At 46.5% G+C, this 24,807-nt stretch overlaps 1 long non-coding RNA gene across 1 annotated transcript; it reads right to left on the bottom strand.

The window, feature by feature from the left end:
* Window positions 1-4,799: 4,799 nt before the first annotated feature.
* Window positions 4,800-24,214, bottom strand: LOC146180496 (uncharacterized). Its single transcript, XR_014700367.1, has 3 exons — window positions 24,094-24,214; window positions 20,043-20,160; window positions 4,800-4,999 (listed from the first exon to the last, which is right to left on the bottom strand). It is a non-coding gene; the product is annotated as an uncharacterized LOC146180496 (long non-coding RNA).
* Window positions 24,215-24,807: the final 593 nt, after the last annotated feature.

A 24,807-nucleotide genomic window follows, 5' to 3' on the forward strand; every position in this document is an offset into this window, starting at 1 on the left:
CTTTTAAAGACATTGTTCTTTATTATCAATCTTGTCATAGCCTTTACCCTCGCCCACGTAAAGGTCCATCTAAGACGGAGGAGCGGCTTCTACTCCGTCTTTATACCAACACTCTGCTGTGCCCGGCAGCACTAAAACATTTTAATCCCTCCTTCAAGGGCAGTTGTCCGCACTGTGCGGAGATGGTGTGGGCTTGCCCATCCAACCCAGCTATTCCTCCTCACCCCAACCCCACTCGGGAGGACTGGGAGGCGACCCTGCTCGGCTGCTATGACCTGCAGGCCCAAAAGGCCTTGGTCGAGCACGCCCGGGCAGCGGCCGACGCCACTGGGGTCCCGTACTAGGGACCCCACCCAGTATCTGTAAGGGCTGGATGTTCATAGATCCGGCCGATGCATACATCTACCCCTTTTTGATTCAATAAACGTTTGTCACCACCACCACCATCGCGTGGAAAGCTCGAGGAAAACCTCCTTCCCCGCGCAAGCTCCTTTTATTCTCTTTCCACTTTCACTCCCACCTTACTCCCTTCCCTTACGGCGCGGTTGCGGTGTCCACAGAAATCAAGTGAGACAGTTACCGCGCCTTTCCCTTCCTATAAATAAATCAGTCGCCGTCGCCCTCTTTCTCATCACCCGGCGATGATGCGGAGTTATCAGCCTGGAATACGCTAGAAAAATCGAGAATCTTCTATGGGACCTGGCCAATGACGACGCGCGGCTCGACGGGAGGAGGAGAGAGCGCTATAACCAGCGAAGCTAAATGTGTGGGCGCGCTGGCTTAGACACGTGCTAACAGACAGACGCGGCGCGCCCTATTTAAAGAGACCGCGCCGCTTGTGGAGTCAGTCAGTCAGTCAGTCAGTGGTTGCAGCGTGTTCGCCAGTGCTCCGACTGGACTCCCGGGAATCACCCGCTGCTGGCAAGCCAACGGACCTGCAAGGGAGTGGCGCTCGTCTCGTATGGTGGCCACATCGTGACTCTTGAGGCGTCGGACTGCAACAGTGCGCGGTGAACAATTTGGTGTTTGTTTATGTAGATCTCTCGTGTTTCATCTGTGTTGTAAAGCCTCTATGTTATTCAATACCTCTGTAATTGCATGCTTGGGGTTTGTTAATTCTGTGAACCTCTCGTCTGTGCAATTTTAGTGTTTGTATATTCCTGTGTATCGTCTCTTGCTGTGTATAAAGTTTGTTTGTTTGTTACTTCTGGCTCCGACCCTTACTCTGTCTTGAACCGGGGAAAGCTGGGCACCAAACGACCACCCCCTTCTGTCACTACAAGATAGTTGAATTCCGGCTGAGCTTGCCACGCAGGTCGAGGGTATCTCCTTTGCGACCGGAACAGCTACCCCCACTCACTCTAAGGGTGTCTGGGAGTGTGCGCACCGTTAAGGGCGCATCGTTAATAATACCCTCTAATTATTAACGGGTGACAACTGTGTAGTTGTTTGACGTTTGATTTAGGGTAAAGGTAAACGTTTAATGAAAGTTCACGGTAACCTTAAATAATATATTATGACTTGTTATATGTAACTGATGAGTAGAGCAATAAAAGACTTCGGGATAAATCGCGCGAGGCTCCGTGGTTATGACGCCACTAAGCAGCTTAGCCAATCCCAGGCATGAAACGAGATGTTTGACGGTGTTCGATTCTCACCTCACACTGCCATAAGAAATAGCTTCCCAAACTAGAGCGCATTTAATATCGATCATGCCACTGGGTCGCGTGATGCGCCCAACTTGCCCACCAGTTGGTTCCTGGCCTTGTCACCTGCCAACTAGCACCTGCCAGGCTATTCTGGTTCTTGTACGCATATGTTATTTGCTGTCACGTAATTTCAATTCCATGAGTTTTGCCTTTAATATCTGACATTCTTCGCCATACATTCGTAACCTGCCCACATTATGTCAAAAACCGCCTGACATAATATAGTTTCTTTAACCATGCCATGCGAGCGGGTCTTCGTGACATGGGAGTTGCATGTCTTACTCGCAAGCCAAGGGTACACCAGAAGGTTGAATTCTCTTCCGCCTCCCATCTAAATTCAGGAGCCTGTGTCGCCCCTCCTGCGAACACAGCCATGTCAAGTACGTCACAGCACCCTACCATTAATCACTGCCCTGCCATGTCAACTCTCTGCGGTCATCTGCCGCAGCCAGGCCTCTAGTTTTTCGATCACAACGCCCACGCCGAATTTGGGGAAGAGAAAAATGAAGAACATGCCTGCGGGCTCATACACTTTTGAATTTAGGCGCCACAGAGCTGTCGCTGATGCCCTGACAATCCTATATGTTTCTCGTATTCTTACCGGTCAGGGCGCTAAAAAGACACCCTTTCAAAATGAAACGCCAAGCAACAATGTCATTCTGTCCCCTACGCTGCCTGGCGGAATAGCCGCCTTCTGTGATGTGCACAGCTGTCACCCTTTAATAATTAGGAGGTATTATTAACGATGCGCCCTTAACGGTGCGCACACTCCCAGACACCCTTTGAGTGAGTGGGGGTAGCTGTTCCGGTCGCTAAGGAGATGCCCTCGACCTGCGTGGCAAGCTCAGCCGGAATTCAACTACCTTGTAGTGACAGAAGGGGGTGGTCGTTTGGTGCCCAGCGGTCGCCGGTTCAAACCAGAGTAAGGATCGGAGTCAGAAGTAACAAACAAACACAATTTATGCACAGCAAGAGACGATACAAAGGAATACACAAGATCGCTTGAAATACACAGACGAGAGGTTCACAGAATACAAACGCTAAGCATGCAACTACAGAATGATTCAATAACACAGGCTTTACAACCTAAACCTTTCAAGTAATACAGTTTTCATTTTGTGATAGCTGCCTGCATCCTCAGGAGGAAGTCTTCCAAACACACTTAATGCTTCGCCGCTAAGACAAGTGCTCAAGATGGTAGCACATTCACTGTCTGTCCAATTTGCATTTAGGGCGATCCTTTCGAAACGCAAGAGGAACGCGTCGAGATCGTCTCTTCTCTCGTCGTATTTCGGGATCAATTTACTTGCGTCTATCCGCAAGCTGCTATGTCCTTCACTGGAGCTATGCACTTCAGTTAAACCGTTGTTGTTCCCTGTGTTTTGGAGCTGAAGTTTCATAGTAAGTAGTTCCTTTTCTCGCTGAAATTCCTCTTCACGCTCCTTTCGAGCCTTCTCTCTTTCTTCCTCGGCTTCTTTTCGAGCCCTCTCTCGTTCTTTCTCGGCTTCCTTTCGAGCCCTCTCTCGTTCCTCCTCGGCTTCCTTTCCAGCCCTCTCTCGTTCTTTTTCTGCTCTCTCTCTTTCTTCCTCGGCTTCCTTTCGAGCCCTCTCTCGTTCTTTTTCTGCTCTCTCTCTTTCTTCCTCGGCTTCCTTTCGAGCCCTCTCTCGTTCCTTTTCTTCTCTCTCTCTTTCTTCTTTTTCTCTCTGGCTAACCCATTTGCGCAGTTCGGCACCGGACAACCCCAGCTAAGTGCCAGCCTCAATCAACTCTTTCAGATTCATAAATGAAGCGCGAACTGTTAGGGTGTAGCTTTAAGTTTGCTTAGCGAACCTCGCCTAAACGCTTCCGCACGGCACAACCTCTCGCTATCGCTCTGCTGCTACACAGTTTACGAGCTCTTCGTAAGCTCTTCTAACTCTTTCTCCGTCCTCTGAGCTTGAGTGCACCAAACGTCCTGTCGCGGACGCCAGAATAATTGCCACCCGTTAATAATTATGAGGGGTTATCATTAACGATGCGCCCTTAACGGTGCGCACACTCCCAGACACGCTTAGAGTGAGTGGGGGTAGCTGTTCCGGTCGCAAAGGAGATGCCCTTGACTTGCGTGGCAAGCTCAGCCGGAATTCAACTACCTTGTAGTGACAGAAGGGGGTGGTCGTTTGGTGCCCAGCGGTCGCCGGTTCAAACCAGAGTAAGGATCGGAGTCAGAAGTAACAAACAAACACAATTTATGCACAGCAAGAGACGATACAAAGGAATACACAAGATCGCTTGAAATACACAGACGAGAGGTTCACAGAATACAAACGCTAAGCATGCAACTACAGAATGATTCAATAACACAGGCTTTACAACAGATCAAACACGAGATAGACATAAACAAACACCAAATTGTTCACCTGGCACTGTTGCAGTCCGACGCTTCAAGAGTCACGATGTGGCCGCCATACGAGACGAGCGCCGCTCCCTTGAAAGTCCGTGGGCTTGCCAGCAGCGGGTGATCCCCGGGAGTCCAGCCGAAACACAGGCGAGCACGTCGCAAAACACTGACGAACTGACTGACTGACTGACTCATCAGACGGCGCGGTCTCTTTAAATAGGGCGCGCCGCGTCTGTTTGTTAGCACGCGTCAAAGCTAGCGCGCACACACACTTAGCTTCGCTGGTTATAGCGCTCTCTCTTTCTCCCGTCGAGCCGCGCGTCGCCATTGGCCAGGTCCCATAGAACGTGCTGGAAATTTCTGGCTGATTCCAGTCCGATGAACCACCGTCCTCCCCGGGCAATGACAAAGAGGGTGACGGCAACGCGTACAAAGCTACGCGCTCTCCCGCGCGGGGAAGGAGCTTTTCTCTCCATGCCTTCCACGCGACGCCGTGCGGGCCTCGCGCCGTACCGGCTTGATGAAAATGGGCGCCGATTTCGTGACAACAGCGAAAACCTGCCGGTCTTATCCGGGACTCTTTTAAGTCACCTAAGAGTCACTGCGTAATATAAGAGGGGAGGAAACGCCAGGCAACTGTTGGCATGGATGTTTTATATTGTAGACACTAAGTTCCAAAACGCTTTATTGAGGATAAAAATCAGGTTGATTACAACCTTGTCAACAGTGTACTAATATCCGAAGTTACGAAGTCTTGCGTACTGCCTCCTCAGTTAGCTGCGCTAGGTTTATTTTTTGTCCATGTGAAATTTATGTGCATTCATATTTCGGGCAGCACCACGGGAAGACGTCTTGTTCACCGGGATTTTCTGTGCAGTTTCCACCTTGTGGAGCCTCCTGTTCAGGGCAGCTGTTGGAAATAACGCTGGTATTTAGTGCTAGATGCTTACGCGACCACTTATAGTGAGTGCGATAATACGCTTTAGATTTCCAATCTTTTGCAGGACGCTATAATCGCTCGCCCTGCTTTTTGAACTGTGTGAGCTTTCCTTCAAGCAACTGTCCTGCTTTGACTATTACGATTCATAGGTACACTGTCAATATTCGGCATTGTGAGAAAACAGTGCAATGATATACATGTTTGAGGATCTCTATTGAGGTTCAGATTTAAAATGAACAGCTAACAGTTAATAGCATTGCAGCTCTCGCTAACCTTAGCAATTGCGTTTCACGCTGGAAAACACTTAAAGAGACACAAGAAAAGTTAGACTCAAAGAGCGCTTATATAAGAGCACGAATCAGTTTACATTTCCATAAGCGCATAATTAATTACGTACACACTTTGTAGAATAATTCGCTCACACTTCATCTGGCCGAAGAAATGAGAAAGAGGCTAGGTAACCATTACGTAATCGGCTGTGACGTCAGGACCGGATGCGTCGTCCAATCCGATCATATGTAATAACCGGACGTGATAATGACGTCACATCGGGTCATGACGTCGTAACTGGTGATGACGTCACCAGGAGATTCACGCATATACGAAGAAGACCCGCCGGGCGTTCCATCCTGTTGTCCGTGCCGCGCCTTTCATTTGACGCTTCCTCGAACGTTGTTGTTGTGGCTGTAGGAAGAAATAAAAGAAAATGCATGGGCCTGCTACTGGCTCTGTAGTTGAGCCACTCCGCTGCCTCGCGCGGACAAAAGAGAGAAAATAGAGAGGAAAAAAAAAAATTGGCAGAGGCTCAGCTTGGTTAAGCCCGGTAGGTTGCGAAAGCAATACCCTTGGCTACTCTTTGATTGGCTTGTGGTGTACTTGGTGGTGCTCTTAGTAAAGCTTATGTTCATCGAAGTTTCGCCCATTGCTATATATGGCATTTTCATTATGCTGTACAATTGATTCAATCTGAAAACAACATAGTCACGGCTGCGGCGCGCAGCACAGGTGCGAAGCGCGGCGTTGTTACCCTGGCTGGGACCGCGCCGACGAGCCGAGCTGGGGGCCCTTTTTTTCGAAGCTGGTATGACGTCACCACAACGAGCGCCTCCTCGCGGCTGCGGCGTGCAGCAGATGGGCGGCGCGCCGTGGTTACCCTGGGAACGCGCCGACGAGTCGAGCTGGTCTCCAGTTTTTCCTCCGCTCCGTGTGATGCCACTACGGGGGTCGTCTAAAGGTCAAACGTGGTTATCTCCGGGACCACGCTGACGGCTCAAAACCTAGCGTAGTATTGCTTTCACAATAAAAGAAGAGGGACAGAAAGACGCGTGCCGAAACAGCCGTCGTCCACCACCTAAGCGGTGGCGGGTGCAAGGATGGCTTACAGCAGATAAAAATGCGGTGGCTGGCTAGCCCCACCGCAAACGGCGTTGACCCACCGTCCCAGCCCTGTAGGGCCAAGAACAGCCACCCTTCACCTCCTCTCGGCTCATACTCGCTCCACAGAGCGCATATAGAAATAAACGCAGTACAGCAGGAATCAGCGGCGTTTAAGACAGACAGCAAAGAAAAGGCGCAGTATCTGTCACAATTCTAGTCAATTACGAACGGTCTCTCAGTCAATGCCTAAGCGGCGCGGCGGAGAAGGCTTCCACTTTGAAGCACTAGAGTCAGCCAAAGTGCCCCTGAATTTTTTAGCGTGTAGCGTGTAATGCTACTGTACATGAACAGGAAACTTTAGGCGACATTTCTTGACTCTAAGGCCCAGATTAGTGTCTCAGAAGGAATAAACTATAGCCTATAACGATTTCGCTGAAGCAGAAAAGAGAAGAGAAACACTGGAACGGAAAAACCGGGAAGTTAATTAGGCGATGCCCAGTAGGCTACTGTACAAATTGTGAGGAGTACAAGGAGAGAACAAGGAAAGAAAGTGTTTATAAGAAATGCCTTTTTTCACGTGTCCGTAGGCAGTATGATAAGGTTTGGTTGGTTTGTGGGGTTTAGCGTCCCAAAGCAACTGGGGCTATGAGAGACGCCTTAGTGGAGGGCTCCAGAAATTTCGACCACCTGGGGTTTTTTAACGTGCACTGACATTGCACAGCACACGGGCGCCTTGCTTTTCACCTGGGATAGAGTGGACACAATCAAGAATTGTACTTTTAATTCCTTTGAGTCCTTTGACAAATTCGGGAGCACCAGCACTGCTTTCCTTTGTGTTGAAGGGTTTGCTCAAGTTTCCGGAATATTTACTTCTGTAAGAGGAGGAGAGTCCAAGCGGCGGAGTATAGCAGCCAGTAAAGTACTTTCTCGCTCCAACCGAGGGCAGTAACAGATTGTGCCCTACAGTTTCAATATAACCGCACTGCTTGCATGGTGGAAAGTCTGTTACTGCAATGTCATGGGAATAGGTGTTTGAAAATGCCACCTTCAGCAACAGGAGCTGCAACGGCGTAGGATAGTATCGGGGGAAGCTGAATAATATTTGCAATTCAAGTAAGCGGTTAGAGTGGTGCGATCAGGATGTCTGGCCTTCTGTGTAGACCACGATTCTGTAGTCAAGCTTCGGACTAGCATTTGTTGGTGCCTTGCTGCCTTGGCTCTTGTCAGAGGTGTCTCAATAAATTTGGTAGTATCGTGAGCCGATCGCACAGCATCGTCGCTAACTAGTTGCCAACAATGCAATCTAAGGCCTGGTAGCCACTAGAAGATAATCTCAAGACACTCTTTTACTGCCTTGTGGTGCAGATGTCGCTCATCTGCTGCAAGTTGCTCATGGTCAGCATGACTCAAGGAAGACTGAAGACATTGTAGGGCAGCTTTAGAGCCAATGCACAGAACCCATTTTAGAGGTTTTTGAATGAGGTATTCTTTACAGCCCATAAAGTCTGCCAAGTTTCGCCCAAGATAACGTCGCCCTAGTGAAATTGGGTGCTAAATTATAGCATCTCTTGCATCAATGACAAACCACTGCGCAATTAGGACTAGTAGAGGTTACTGAGTCATTCATATAGACGTAAGTAGGGCCGAGATAGTGAAAGCGCGGCATGGACAGTGTATACAATTGCTTGAGGGCTGCCGTTGTTACATTTGACTTCTTTGCTATGCCGGGAATGGGAAGGTGCATATATGGGAATAGCAGGCATAACAGTGAAGAGGGTGATCGTGGTGCCGGGGTTAACAGTTTCGAGACGGACGACTGTTGCGTTGCTATGACCTCTGCAAATGCTGAATGTTGTGTCTGCCGAAGCGCAAGCACAATATGATGCTGTAGAATTCTAGCAGCAGGACGTAGGTCAATCCGCTCCAGGATATTGCCACAAACCATTCAAATCTTTATTTGTTATTTTTTCGACAGCCGCCGGCATGCGGCCTTATCACTCTGATTCAAGCAAGCGGATCAATTCTGTATTCTTTGCTTGTTCATGCTCGTTTTCGCGGGAAGCAGCTTTGTCAGTTTCTTTGTCTCGAAAGGTGCACTGAGATATGTCTGAAAGATTACAACCACTTGTGTATGCTTCTGCAATCTTCTAGGTTGCGCTAATCACAGTTTGCGGCTTTATCTAGATGTTTCTTCGCAGCTTTTAAATTGAGTGTTGACATGTGTGACGCGCATTTTTGATTTGGCGACCAGCGAGCACGTTTGAGCTGCTATCGCCGCCGCCGAGTTTTGAGTTATTTCGAGGGTGCAAGTCAGCCCAATACTAAGTTAATTTTAGTGCTTCTACGCCTGTGTGTTCTTTTGTGATCACGGCACTGTCACAGCCACGTGACAATATGTTACAGTCCGCTAGAATTCGTAAGAAATGATGGGATTATCAGTAGGAATGATGTGAATTTACAAATTTCAGTGCTAATGCTACTAGCACGCATTTCCTGGAGCAACAATCATAAATTGATTCTGAAGATACGAATAAGCTTTTACTCCTATCCGTTGAAGTCTTGCACGCATCTCGAGACGCGCCACACAAGAGGCACAAGTGCGGATGTCATCGGCGCACATGAATATCTGGTCGGTGTTAGGCAGCTTCTCTGTGACGGCGATGAGTGCCAGAATAAATAAAGTAGGGTGAGGACAAACCCCGCGGCACGCCATGGCATGTGTAATGCGCACGTGCTGGGCAATGCTCACACTGAGTGCAATTTGATCTTTTGGTGAGATAGCTCTCTATCTATACAACCATCGGACCCCCGCCGGGGTGGCGCAGTGGTTACGGCGCTCGACTACTGTTCCCATGGACGCGGGATAAATCCCGGCCTCGGCAGCCGTTTTTTGATGGAGGCGAAAAGCAAGGCGCCCGTGTGCTGTGCGATGTCAGTGCACGTTTAAGAACCCCAGGTGGTCGAAATTTCCGGAATTCTCCACTACGGCGTCTCTCATAGCCTCAGTCGCTTTGGGACGTTAAACCCCACAAACCAACCAACAACTATCGGACCACTGAGGCCCAGTCTCCAGCACACCAAGCATGTCTTCACAGGCTAGACTGTCATACGGATCTTTCACATAAGAAAAAGAGTGCCATGGACAAGCTTTTGATTCATTTCACTTGTTGAACCATGGGTAGGAGATCAACGATGGTGTCAACAAAGTAACGACCCCCCCGGAAATTGCCATTGCTCCGGGATTGTACAGTTATATTAGATGAATAAATGTGCTTTCCCGGCTTGGATGGACGGGACGGGCGCTGCCGAGCATACGCCGGTTAGGCCGTGCTGTGCTCTTTTGAGCAAGGAAACAACACGTGTTGACAACGCACAGACATTTCATGAGCTAATAAATCTGGTCGTCGGCCTAACCAGCAAGATTACGGCGAATGTTTTCCCAAGCTGGGACAGGAGATATCTCTAAGGCCGGATGGGACGAGCAGGCGGGATGACTCCCACACATACTCGCCATGCCAGCGAGACGGAGCCGAAATTCCTAACGCCGAAGGCGTCTCCTTCCACTCGCGTGCGGAGTGACAAACCTGCTGGCGCTCGTGCTGCCGAAACACTGGTTCCATCTCTCGATAGTTTATGTTAAGTACTGACATTGGCACCATCGATTTGTAGCTAGAGTAACTACCGCAGGGGAAAGCGACATACAGGAGACGATGGAAGGTTGTTCCCCACAAGATACATTTTATAGTTTTCGAGGTATACCACTCAAATCGTGTCAAATCCCACTGTCCATAAGAATTTTCACGCAACTGAATCAAGCTACTGGCGTGTACGATGGGGTCTCCAGCGAAGATTTGCAAGCATTTAGTAGGGGTATCAGCCGAGCGGTCTTCTATTTCTTAAGAGCCACACCGCCGGGTCAAAAGTGGCTATGAGCTCTTCTGGTGCGTCGGGGCTAAGGTGGGACAGTGCAGATTGTGTAATTGCACCTGGACTGACTATGTGTCGCCTTTCTACTCTCTGTCGAAGAGAATGCAGACGTTCTAGTTTGGTATCAGTCACCGCGTACTTAACGGTGTGGTGTAAATTCTAGCAACGTTTATTGCACTAGGTATAATGTCTGGCATCATGCCAGTCATGGCATGTTTAAGCCTAAACCTGTAATGGACCATACTGTCGACGTTCGTTGGTTCGGTGCCACTAAATCTGCCAGTTAAATTATACGTCATAGCCCAAAACAAAAACTAATGTCGTCATAAAAATAAAAATCGGATTTCAACCGAGAATCGAACCTCCATCCCAAAGCGATGCCCCGTATGCAGCAGCAACTATTTTCTGCAGTATAGATTGCACAGTGCTCTCGAAATGTTTATTGCGAAAGCAATACTACTCCCATTTTCAGCGCGTCGCATAGCCACGGTCGGTAGGCACGTTTGATCTTTAAGGTGACTTTGACGTCATACCAACTGTGAGCGATGGGCTACCAAGTCGAGTTGTCGAGTGGTGGCGGTCGGTAGGCACGGGGCGCTGCAGCTGGAGCCCTGCTGCTACCGTGTGGAGGCGCTTCGGTCACCTGTTCTCTCGCACTTGAGAGGAGGAGCAGGAAAACGATGGGTATATAAATGCTCGCGCTTGCTCAGCTGAAGCACTCGCTAACCATCCTGATAAATAGAAAGAAAAGTAACGCAGTCTTGATGAAGGCAGGAATCGACTGCGGGCTACAGAGACACATGAAGAACGGGAACAGCCTGTCGGTCAACCGCTCGCTCAGGATGCAGCTAGACGAGCGCGTCACGCTTCTCTTGAATCGTCCTCAACCGGTGATGGCTCCGAATGGAATGTAATGGACGCTTTGAACAGTGAAGACTCCTACTCGACGTGCTCACGCTGCAGTCAAGAAAGTAGGAATGCAACTAGGCGGCAACGACACGTTCAGGAAACAGAAGAAGAACGGCAACAAAACTATAGCGTAGTCATGCTATTATTGCTTTCGCAAACTACCAGGCTTAACTAAAGCTAAGCCACAGCTAAGGTTTTTACGTCTCCCCCTTATGTTTAGAAATAGTTTTCACTCGATGTATACTAGGTTAGCTGGGGCGCCCTCATCAAGGAAATATTTTTCGGATAAGTAGGAATGTGGTCGCTGCCATTGGTCTTCACATCACAGAACCAGGGAACACGCCAGCGCAATGACTGCGAAACTGATGTCAGATCCGCCAAGTGCTCCAGGAAAACAGCGTAAATGGGACTGCCATCCATTAAATAGAGAACTTTGCACAACAATATTAGAAAGTGTAAAGATCACGGATTCTTTACCATACCTAATACGGCTTCAGGCGTACAACATGTACGATTTCTGGGCGCGCACGTCGCCGTTGGGAGGCTGTTGTACCATCGGCAATTACTTCATGGTCCAGTTGTCTGACTCAGCGATGGATTTTGTATCACCTGAAGTACCTGCGTAATACCTTTCACTTAGTCCGCGACGGAGGATCGGCGTTCATACCCAGACTAGGTCTCCCCGCTTGTACTGTGCCTTTAGTCGTCGCCAATTGTATCGTCGGGCGTCGGTCCGTTTGGTCTTTTATGTGCAGTCAGGCAAGTCGTCTTCCTCTGCACGCTGGAGGTAGTCGGCGACGTCGAGGTTGTCTTCTTTCACATGCGGCAGCATCACATCGAGCGTCGTCGTGGGCTCCCTACCGTACACAAGCTTGAACGGAGTTACTCTGGTTGTCTCCTGGACGGCTGTGTTATACGCTAAGATCAAGTTCGGTAGGATGGAATCCAACATCTTGTGTTTTGACGTCGGTGTACATGGCGAGCATGGCCACAATAGTTTTATTCAGACGCTCTGTAAGTACATTTATCAGCGGGTTGTAGGCGGACATCTTGTGGTGGCTTGTCTGGCTGCACTCCAAGATGGCTTGACTGAGCTGCTCAGTAAATGCTGTTCAGCTGTCCGTGATGAGCATTCCGTGGGCGCCGTGTCACAGGAGAATGCGCTGGACAAAAAACTTGACTTCTGCCGCGGTAACATTTGGCAGTGCTTTTCCGTCGACGTAGTGCGTGAGGTAGTGAGTGGCCACGATGATTCATTTTTAACCGCAGATGATGTCGGACAGGGGCCGAGCTGATCCATCCCAATTTGTTGAAAGGGTTTGCTCGGGGGCGGTATGGGGTTCTGCAGTCGAGCTGGTCTGATCGGGGGCGTCTTGGGCCGCTGGCACTCACGGCAGGTTTTCACGTAATGGGCAACATCGACAATTGCCCATGGCCAGTAATACATATATTGGATCCTATGCAACGTTCGCACCATCCTGAGGTGGCCTGCTGTAGGCTCGACGTGGATCGCATGCACAATTTTATTTCGAAGTTCCTTAGGTACGACATGGAGGTGTGTGGTCTTGTTGGGTGCGAAATTCTTCACAAGGACGACAGCTGGCGCCTGAAGACCGTAGGAGCAGCAACTGTCTTACCTTTTAGGTAATTCACCTGGTCTCTCAACAGAGGGTCTGAGCGCTGCTGCTGCGCAAAACAGCTGGTGCTTACCAGTCCCAAGAAGGTGTTGCCGTCGTCTTCCCTTCGGAGGCGCGTAAAAAAAGGGGCCCACGAAAAGCAGTCGGCGTCAGATTGCACCCGAGCTTGTCCTCTCTGCATATTGGCGATCCCTTTTGCGATGACTAGTCCTGGCTCCTAGAGCGACTGGCTATTTCCTTCGGCGACGCCTTGTGTGATATCGATGTCTGCTCTACCCATACAAACCACTACGCTTGATCGAGGCAGGATGGTAATTCTTCATCGAGAACATTTAGAGGGGCATGTTGCATCGAAATCGTAGTAGTAGGTATGGGTTTAGACGTCAAAAGCTTGATGAGCTTTGTTGAGCATCAATGATCGCTTTTACGTTCGCTGAGAAAATCTATATTCAATATCACGTCTTGGGAGCAGTTGTGTAATACTATGAAGCAGGCAGGATAAGTGGGACCATTTACTGTCACTCATGCGGTGCATCACACGGACGGAGTAATCAGATTACCACTAGCGGTGCGAATTAGCGGGCCATCCCAAGTAGTCGTAACTTTCTTGAGTTGGGCGTCGAACGGTCTACTGACGAGAGAATAATCAGCTATGGTGTTCACTAAGGTAGTAACCGTGTGACCATCGATAGCCACTTCAAGGTTACTTGTTTGTGCCTTACATTACGTGTTTGCCTTGGTGTTCGATCTCGGCTCCGTCGTGTACTGTGGGAGTTGCCAGTGTACACCTTTGTCAGTTCGTTAGGCGGTGGTATCGGATTCAACTCCAGTCGGTTGGTTGTCGATGTTGTGTGGTGCAACGGTGAAATGGCAGTGTCGTTGTAGTCGTCATTGGTGGCGAAGGCTCTTCGTATTTTTGCGGTTGAGTAACATCACTTGCAAAGATTGCTGCCTTTGGTTACCGCTACGGGGGCTAGGGGACCTTCCTCGCACACTGTCATCATAGTTGTGGCCTGGCGACGCAAATCGGCCACTGTGCGGAGATGGATAGCGGTACTGGTGACTCTGCTCTACGCTAGTAGTCCTCGATTTCTTCCAGTCGTTCGCCAGAACGGGGTCATGGGGCGTCGATGGCGAAGGCGCGCAGGACGATGCGTCTATAAGGGCAGTGGTTTAAGATGGGCCCGGCCTCACCGCAGTGGAAACATAGTGGTCAGTTATTAGACGTCCTCCAGGCGTCGCATTTTGTGGAGCTTGCTGGTCGTTGGCAGGGTTGGCTCGCGGGGGTCAAGGGGCGTTTTCGAGAATAGGATGGTAGCGACGAGAACCTGTAAGATCACATCTAGGAGCAGGACGACGTATTTCAGCAGCATAGGTTATCGCTGCTGCTGCTTTTTGCACTGGAGCAGTCAGAGCCGTTGCTTCAGGTACGCTCAGTGCCCGCTGGACTTTGTCCCCACCTGGGATTGTTGGGTCGATGGCAGCAACCTTCGATATTGTAATAAGGGAGTGATTACTCATTGCATTCACCCAAGTGCAGCCATACAGCTACAAAGGAAAGCTATACAGCTCGGCTCTCCTCCTTGGGGGATTCCCCTAAATAATTTACCAACCTTCGATATTCCTCTCGCGAGATCTCGCGAATGAGGTCCTGAAAGTTCTCTCCCCTCGAAGATGCGCTGCTGTAGGCGCTTGCACAGATCGGTTGGAGTGGTCTATTGTAGTGGCGCATTCGGGTGCCCATCGTGTTTTCGATGGTCGACGCTTTTCATTCAAATTCCACCGCGTTTTTGGTGGAATTCTGGCGTGTTGAAAAAAGCGACTCTTTAATGCCTCGCACGAAAAATTTTACTCTCTCTTCTTCGGTCATGTTAGGGTCGTCGCGGTGAAAGAGGCGCTTTATCTCCATAATGTAAGCTAGGACAGGCTCATTCCGGAGTTGAAGTCTTGATTGAAATAGGGTCAGGGCTCTTTCCTTCCGGACGACACGTGCAAAGGCAGTCAAAACCTCTTTCTCGAAAACCTCCTAATATTTCAAAGCTGCTTCGTGATTTTCAACCCATATACGGGCAGATCCTAAAAGAGTAACACAGACTTGCCTTAGCTTCGCTACGTCGCTCCTGGATTGAACGTCGCCATGCGTTCTTATAGGTCGAGCCAGCCTTCCACATCGTCATTCGAGTATCCTTGGAAGCAGGGGGGCTCGCAGGGGGGAAAGACGAAATCCAAGAGTGCTTTCTGCTCGACGGGTGCCATCTTCGGGGTATGACATGGTTTTGGGATTCACAACCTCCACCTGATGTCACGTAGTGCTGGCAAGGCCATAGGCACCAAGAGAGGACACAGGCGTAATAGTAGTGAAACTAACTCATTATTCGGCTGACTTGCGCCCTCAAAATGACTGAACAACTCGCGGTGGTGATCGCAGCAAACGTGCTTGCTGGTCGTTGAATTACGAATACCCGTCCCACACGTGAATGATCAATTTAAAGGCGGCGCCGAAACATCTAGATAAAGTCGCAAGAACTGACTAGTGCGACGTAGAATATTATAGAAACATACGCGAGTGGCCAGAATCTTCGGGACTCATTTCTGCGCGTCTTTCGCGCCACAGTAACTGATAAAGCTGCGTCTAACGACAACATGCATGAGCAAAAAAGAATACCGAATTGTTCTGAGCGCTACAATTGAACTGATAAGGCTGCATGCAAGCGGCGGTAACAAATACAGATTTGAATGGCATCGACATGGCCTACATAAAATGCGGTGAAATGCTGCCGGCTTTGAAAATGATATTCATGCACTGTTATTTACAAAGACATGAAGCAGGGAGATTCATTATGCCCTTCGTTGTTGGCTTCACAATTATGGGCCGACCATCTTTCGGTATAGCCTTGTCGACTTTGTATGTGACGCCGGTAGAATACGCGTCGTGAGCAGGATAACTATCCGGACTGATGTTTCTCCTGTTCAATGATGAACCACAGTAACACGAGCGTAGGCACACGCCGAACATCAACCGCAACTACACGTTTGCGCCTGCTGACCCGAACGTCTCTAATTTCGTTAGACACTAGGGCGTCTAGTTTCAAAGACACCGTACCTATTAGGTTGCCTGATTCGGGTTAGTCAATGCACAGGCAGAATGAAAATTGTGTGTTTCCGTCTTTGACCATTTGTCTTCATCGTAGACTGATTTGATAATGAACCGGCTCCTAATAGTAATCGTTTAGATATTCGGTAGATGTGCTTCTGAAAATCGCCTTCACTACGTCATCATATGGTACCTTCGCTATAGGGCTTTTTCGAAAATACTCAGGGAGGTCGCCCACAGTGTGTTGGAATGCCACACAGAATCAAGATCCATCACCGCATGACGTTGGATTGCGTCGAAATACGCAGACAAAAACCCTGAAAAACGATGGAGATGGACATGCGCTCCTGTACAGTCTGCTAAAAATGTATAGCCCAGGTAGTCTGCTTCTGAGCCGCTTCCTGCGGCTTGTAATGCATTTCCAATGTTCCAAATTACTTGAGAGTGATTTTTTGCCCAATCATTTCCAATCGGAAGGACCTTCTCGAATGATAAACCAGCGCCACTACACGCCTCAGAAGTAGACCCCCCAGGCTCTACACTTTCGAAAAAGACTGTTCATCGTCGTCTTCTAATGTTTACACAGATGACAAATTTTGAGAGGCGCCCATTTACATGTATGGCCAGTCCCCCTCATGAGCATGTGGCATTATCCAAGTGCACAACTGCAACTTGTCTCAAGTTCTGCTGGAACTTAAGTCTGCCTAAGTGCAGTAGCGCGAATGCATACAGAGTTCTATAACGCTGCCTGGTGGATTCGCCCGACTATGCGCTAGCGGACCTTGGCCGCACTCTACCAGACAGCATATTTGGCGCGTTTAAATTGGTAAAATGAAGAAGCGGCAAAGGACTTAAAGAGATGGCAATGTTCACTGCAAAGCAGGAGTGTATTTCGCTTTTGGAACTTGGTGAATTCGACAATCTTAACTGCAAAGTGCGAGAGTGTTTTTCAGTGTTTCGTAAGGCTTGATCGGCCAGCTCATTTAAATATAACATAATTTTAGTGTAATAAGTTGCATGTCTAAAAGAAGTGCCGCCGTAGAGTTTTCGGCTCATGCACGCCGAACACAAAAACTGTGATCAGCATCTGTTAACAGAAAACGTTGTTCGCACTGGTAGCTGTGCTCTAAGCGAACTAATATATCCCGGAAGTATAGTCAGGGTCGGCGGAGGCAGAGCCTTTATACTCTTTCACTAGCTGTCCCATATATGTCGTATTGTTCTTCGTTTTTAAGCTGAGATCGGTGAGATGCGATTTTTTTTTTGCTCCCTTCGTACCATTGTTTGTACCCAGCATTACTGCTCATTGCGGGCTGATATCGCTGCGAAAACCACGTGAAAGTATTTCTAAGGACATATGTTTGTAACAGCGTATTTTCTCCTACGTGGCCTGCGCTCGATAGGCTGAAGAATTGTTCAGGTGACATGGCAAAACCTTCTGTTCATGTTATGAATAGCCATTAGAGCTTTGGAGGCAAGGCCTGCGTTTCTGGTTCTCACAAGATATATATATGCTGATATTGAGGAGGGTGCAGCTTTATATGCTTATAGATTAAGCTTGGTGGACTACTCACCCCGTCGTATGAATTCCCGCAAACCATACGGGTGGAGGACGACCACTGCCGCTTCACATAGGATTCATTGGCCTCCCGTGGTGAGTTCATGTACCTAGCATTATCTAGTAAACTGGAACGTTCAGTATTTTCTTCCTTTTCGCTAGCTCGGCCAAGATGCACATACAGGCGGCGTGCGGTGAGGAAAATGAATCATCATTTCTGTGTGTGTACCAAAGGCACTTAGTTTAATGCGAAGTATAATATGCTATACACACTACAGCGCTCTAAATTTTCCTCCATGCTTATGATTTGGTTTTACCAGTCATCACTTGGACTCACGTGCGTTCAAAAATCTAAGCCCTGTGGTATAGGGTAAATGTGGCGTGTATCATATATAAACAAAGGTTTTCAGCCGTTGTATGCCAAAACTTTTTATATAGAGGAGCTCGCTTAGAATAAAGTACCAGGATACCAGGCTTCATGATATGGTGCACATAAAAGCTGTTCTGTAGCATCAAAAATATGGTTCAATATCATCGCAAATACAACAAGTATTGGCGAATTTATTATACTTTCTTGTTCAATGTGTTTGGGGTAAGGAAGGCGGACTATCTGTGTCCGTTCTCGAATGATACTTACAAATAAAGGCATATAATTGAAGATACAGAGGTCGCCGGTTCAAATCCCTATCGCAAAATGGCCTCCAACATGAATACAAGATTGATGCTTCATAAAGAGCGAAATATTATCACACCTGCCTGAACGCTGCGCAATAAACGGTTGCGTCATATTTGTGATACGAAATTATGTCCCTGAAACCGAGTTCGATCTCATGGGTCTGTAAATTTTTTTGTTCCGTTGCTTCTGGCTGATGTTCGCGGTAAAGGCTCGGCAAGCCCTACACCAGCTTTTTTGCGGCATGGGGACCTTATGCAATGGCGTAAAATAACGTCGTATCAGAACTTCAGTATGGAGCCACATTTAATGGTTACTAGTGATGCTTTTGAAAGGTTTTGAAAATACTAAAGTTTTTTGGCGCCTGTCGCATAAATTTTTGGTTCTGCTATGTGTAATAATAATAATAATAATAATAATAATAATAATAATAATAATAATAATAATAATAATAATAATAATAATAATAATAATAATAATAATAATAATAATACTAATAATTGGTTCACAGGAAAGCAAAGGCAGAGTATCTGTCACACTTGATCTTTGCACACCTGAACCGCGCCGCAAGGGAATGTAGGAAGGTGGGAGGGAAAGGGGAAAAGGAGAAAGAGGAGCCGTAGTGGAGGGCTACGGAGTAATTTCGACCACCTGGGGATCTTTAACGCATGCTGACATCACACAGCACACGGACGCCTCTCCGTTTCGCCTTCATCGAAACGCAGCCGCCGGCGGTCGAGATTGAACCCGGGTACTCCAGCACAGTAGTACCCGGGTTTGACCACGAACGCCGGAAGCTGCGTTTCGACATGTGTTCTGTTCATCATTTTTCTCTGATTTTAGGATTTTTTAGCTTGCAGTTGCTAAAACATTTCTGTAAATTGACAGATGTGGCCTTTCATACTTCGTTTTTTGTTTTATGCGTTTCTGCCATTCAGAGGCCTTTTCTTGCTGCAGTTTATAGAATAACGTGTAATTTTAGCTCGATCCTTCTCCTATTCGCGTTTTTAGTGTAAAAACCTATAGCGCAAAGCTCAACTTTCTGTAAAATAACAGTAATCTTAAGATGAAAGATTTCATAACAGCATTATATGAAAATATATTTGTAGGAACTGGCAATACTCGATTGCATTGATAAAGCTGGCCTAGTACTGTTCTTTGTCTAGCCAACGAAACAGTGAGTGCAATGATAGCATTCATAATAGATACCAATGTAGCAGGGTGTAACTATTCATTCTCATTTGGCCTACTATATGCTCATAGTAAACAATAATAGACCTCTATGTGGCCCCAATCATTATCCCTTTTCTTATCAAAACTGTTACGCACCCCTTCTTCGGGTAGCGATTTCGTGGGTGGAATGCCATTGCGCTTACAGTTAATGATGCATCTAATATTCAAGTAAGAATCCGAGAGAAAATTGAGCTAATGAAATTTGTGCGCCGAGTTGTTTGCCTGGCAGCCAAGGTTTGATCTCGTAATTATGAAACCAGGTTTTTTTCCTGAATTCATTCCGATCAGTCTTGTACAACCAATATTTTTTTTTTATTGGAACTGAAACCTTCTTTAAAAGTACCTCTTATTTCATACACGTTTCTTACAGTGTGTGCACACATGAAAAAAGCTGTACATATTGTGTGGCACCTGAAAACTAAAATAAAGAAGTGATGTAAGGGATTGCATGAATGTGGTTATGCTCACGAAGATCAGAATGTGAGCATTAAAATATCTATGATGAAGCAGAAAAACTTATGAATAGTAACCTAATAACACAAAATATAAGCAGAAGATTTACCAAAAAAAATGTTTGTGTACACATTTTGTTATTTAACACTTACGTAATTTGAAAAACCGCGGCTTTGCCGTTCACCAGCATGCATATAGCTTGTACGCAGGGATCCTGTAGATAAGTTGGAATACGCTGCGCGAGAGTCTTGTTGTGAAAGATGCACATACCTGCAATTCATTAGGTTCAAAATAGTTTTAATTATAAGCCTCGTGTAAATTTGTAAATATAAATAAATTTTGTTACTGGATGAAATAAATTGTAGAATGAAGCTTTTGTAGCTGTTTTATATTACTGAAGTTAGTGTAATTCCTCTCAACGTTGTTCCATAATGAGCCAATGGAGTACTCTTGTGAAATAACTGCCAACAGATAAGAGCAGAATAGATATAAATGAAATACTGGCATAAAAAGCCAAATTTCCTCCTCTGCCGCAACTCATCGCGGGAACTATAAATAAATATTCGTCGGTAGAATTTGCATTCACAAAAACCATTTTTTTATTACTCTAGAAATAATTTTTAAAAATAAAATTCTTAACAAGTGAAATGACTTTAAATGACGTCTTCTGAGCACTCATCTTTCCATTTATGAAGGCTTCTGATACTTCATATTTCATTGATCTGAACTATGGATAGCTAAAGAAGATCCTTAACCAAGCGGTGAAGAAAAAACGTGCTTTGAGTCATGCTTTAAGGCGAAAACCTTTTTGGTTCATTGTGAAACTTTCACATGCGAGCGATCTGTTCGCGATATTTGTCCGCGAGATTCCGCGAGATGTGTTTTCATTGTCTAGCGTTCCTACCGTCTTCATGCCAGCGTAGGGCGTGACGACGAGCAACGCTGCATCGCCAAACCCACACTTTCAGGAGCACAACAACGAGTAGGGTTGATGTTACATTATTTGGAGCTTGAAGTTCAGCGCTGGTGTGCCCTCGTGTTTCGATTGGTGCATAGCGCTAAAAAGACAAGGACACAGCGAGACACACAGGACGGGCGCTAACTTACAACTGAATTTTTATTGCAAGACCAGGCAATATAAGCACTTTCTTGACAAAGAAGAGGGGGAGACATAAAAGCGTTAAAATATAGGAAGCAATCAAACAGCGTTATCGTCAAACACGTTCACAGGTTAGCAGACAGGTATTGCATTTCTTTGTCAGATAAAAACACTGAGGCAGCACTGATGCACATATCTTTTTGCAATGAAATATTGAACGCCTCTATGATTTCCCTTGTAAGCTGATCTTTGTGGCAATCAATGACGTCCGACCTTTTAAAATCGGGATAACAACTGGGACATTTCTTGGTTTTTCCATCTATTTCTTTTTCATTAATGTGGCAGGCAAGATGCCCTTTGACACCATTCCTGACATCATTATTATGTTCGTGTAACCTGTCATTAAGGCATCTGCCGGTCTGCCCTATATATTTCCGGCCGCATTTCAGTGGTATAGAATAAATTACATTATTTTTACAGGAGACATATTGGTTCTTATGATTCTTTCCACATTTTTTGGCTATATTAGCACGAGGGTTCACGCGGTTACATAGGTTTGATAATTTGTCAGGAGCGGAGAACACCACCCGCACTTTGGCTCGGCTCATTGCCCTCTTTAGATTGTGGGAAAGGGTGTGGCAATATGGGATAACTGTAACTTTCTGTTGGTTTTTCTTTTCATTCTGTGGAATAAGTTCATTAGGATCAGCCTTTCCCAAATGAGATAGTGTATGGTTCAGCAATTTCTGAGCGACGGATACCAGAAGATAGGGCGGGTAACCTGCTTCTTTTAGCCTATTGCACTGTTTAAGAAAACTAAACTCAGTATGGTGTGTACAAGTCTTTTTGAGCGCGTTGGAGAGGCATAGATTAGCAATGGCACGTTTCACCGTTTTTGAATGAGCAGAATGGAACGGAAGGACCGGCTTTTTGCTTCGTGGTTCATAGGACCAGCAGGTGTGACGTGCTTGTAGGTGCAGTTTTATGTCCAGAAATTGAATAGAAGGATCATCAGGCATCTCATGAGTAATAATGGTTAAGGGAGATAAGGCGATGTTAAAGCATTTTAAGATTTGTTGTGCGGTGGCGTGACCGTCCGGTCTGCCTACACTCGTCAAAACCAAATAGTCGTCTACGTAACGAAAAATTTTTATGACAGGAAAACCATCCAGAATCTGATCTAACTGTCTGTCCACTGATGCCAGAAAGATATCGCTTAAAATTGGTGCGATGCAAGGGCCTATAGGAACTCCCGTTTTTTGAAGATAAACGGTACTATTCCAGGAACAAAACGTTGAGGAAAGGTACATCGTTAAGAGTTCTAGGAACCCTTGCACCGACACCCCTGAGGTGTTTTGAAAAGCTGTGGCGCCATGATGGTCAATGCACTCTTCAACGCATGAAAGTAGCTTGTCTTGGGGTATAGAATAATACAAGTCTTTGACGTCAATAGAAAAGGCACTTAACCCACCACTTGCAATACCTGTCTGCTAATCTGTGAACGTGTTTGACGATAACGCTGTTTGATTGCTTCCTATATTTTAACGCTTTTATGTCTCCCCCTCTTCTTTGTCAAGAAAGTGCTTATATTGCCTGGTCTTGCAATAAAAATTCAGTTGTAAGTTAGCGCCCGTCCTATGTGTCTCGCTGTGTCCTTGTCTTTTTAGCGCTATGCACCAATCGAACCATCACCAACTCGCCCACGCTTCCACTCTCGTGTTTAAGTCTTATCGTTTACTGTCTTGATGATGATGGTTAATTTTAATGGTGCAAGGGCGACTCAGGCCAAAGAGTGCCAGTTTGCTGTCTTGCGCTGATATTAGTAGATACTAGATACTGCAATTAGCACGGGAAAAGCAAAGGAAATTTCTGCTCTGCGGCAGGAGCCCTGGCCTTGCTAGAAAAAAGCTAAAAAAGCTATACAAAGGGCTCGCAATGTACCGTGTGCAGGACCAACACTCAGACTTCCGCATTTCTTCAGTACAGATTCAGAAGTGCTTTTGGTGTTTGAGTCAAGCTTTTAGAAAGGTATAGCAGTGCATTTATGCACAGGCGTACCCGACGCTATTAAATTCATTAAAAATGCGCAGGATGGTTAACAGTGCAATGTCTATAGAACGATACAGTGCATTTACAACTGGCATGGTACATCTGAACCATGCAGAGAGCAGTGCAAGTTGGCACCGAATCTGAACAAAGTTTCCACTACAGTAAAACATTCATATCATATTAAACATACTATACGAAATGTGAGTCAAGTCCGCTCATTTTAGAAGAGGTGGAAAGGGTCTGAGGCACGCGTCCAATGTAACACCTTTTCATGCAGAATGATAGTTATGCGTGTGAAGCTTGGGTTTTTTTGCAGACAATATTGGAGGAAAAAATCAGCGCTGTTATGTGAGGCACTTGATAGAGGCATAGTTAAGACTGTTGTATAGTGCTAGGTGACTCAAATGGTGCATCGAGGTGCGCCGTATTTATGATTCCTAATATAGATATATTTTCTGCATGAAACCGAATATTGAATTTAACTTAAGATTGAGCCCTTAAGTGGAATGCAGGCATGTCTGCTCTCAAAACCAATACTCCCCTCCACTGTGGCATGGTGGCTTGGCCACTAAACTGCTGAAGCCAAGGTCTCGAGATCAATTCTCGGCCACAGAAGCAGCTTTTGAATAGATCCGAAAACCAAAGCGCCCGTGTGTTGTGCGCTTAGTCCACGGTAATCAACCAGACGTGGTCGCAATTTTCGGAACCCTCCACTGCATCTTCCCTCGAAGCCTAGTTGCTTTCCACGACAAGCTTTAAAAGCCAAACTCAACCCAAACACAGATACATATGTTAACAAATGTGACCAAGAGCGAACGAGAAAGGTTATTTGTCTTTTACAGAAAGCCACTCATGGAATATTTCTATACGAAAATATCACTAAGGCCCTTCCGTGTTCCAGACGTACTTTTTTCATCACGTAAATGGGGAAAATTACTTAGGTGATAAATTAGTAGCAGAGCCCCACCAACCAATGCCATACCTGTAATAATATAAAAATACAACAAAACACTTTAAAAACAACCTCATGCGCCTCGCATTGTGATTGCACGTACCATTCTTAGACTCAACGAATTCCGCTTGAAAATTTTCAGCCTTGCATCGAAGCGTCAAACATGCAATGAAAATATAGAGGCAGAAAAAGTAATGAGGACCTGCAACGAAAATAAGCATGTCGCAAAGAGGAAAGCAGATAAACTAACTAGATGCGCACGAAAACCGGCTTTTAAGACGCGAAGAAGACAGCTGCAGCGTAAAAAAGGCATTGCCAAAAGACTAAAAATATGAACGGTGACCATTACTGAAGCAAGAAAATACCAATCACTCTGTGCTGCGTAAGTAAGGACATACATGATTTTCCAGCTTCAAAGTAGCCTACAAAGTATCAGTCACTAAAGCCCACAGGCTGATCCGACGAGTCCGATGAAGTATAGTAAAGGACTGATGCTCTTCTGTAAACATAATCTGCGTCTGTTTGGAAATACCCGTATATGTATTTCCAGCTGTGAAACGCAGCGGGGGCCTCGAGCTTGTTCACACAGCGTCATTGTCGGCGGCGCAACGGGAGACTGTAGTGGGAATGCACAGCGGCAGAAAAGATGGCTTTTACGTGACATTTCTTAACCAGACCCTTCGCTGAAAAGGTTGTGGAATTAAGTATTTGCCAAACTATTTTCAAAGCTTGGAAAAAAAGGTTCTTATGGCAAGAAAAACATTAACATTTCTCGGCAAAAGGTATAAGGAACAGTAAACATTGAAATAAAAGGGCG

This window comes from Amblyomma maculatum, chromosome 8 (assembly GCF_055883805.1).
Source record: "Amblyomma maculatum isolate TAMU_Amacu chromosome 8, ASM5588380v1, whole genome shotgun sequence".
In the NCBI taxonomy this organism is placed as follows: domain Eukaryota; kingdom Metazoa; phylum Arthropoda; class Arachnida; order Ixodida; family Ixodidae; genus Amblyomma; species Amblyomma maculatum.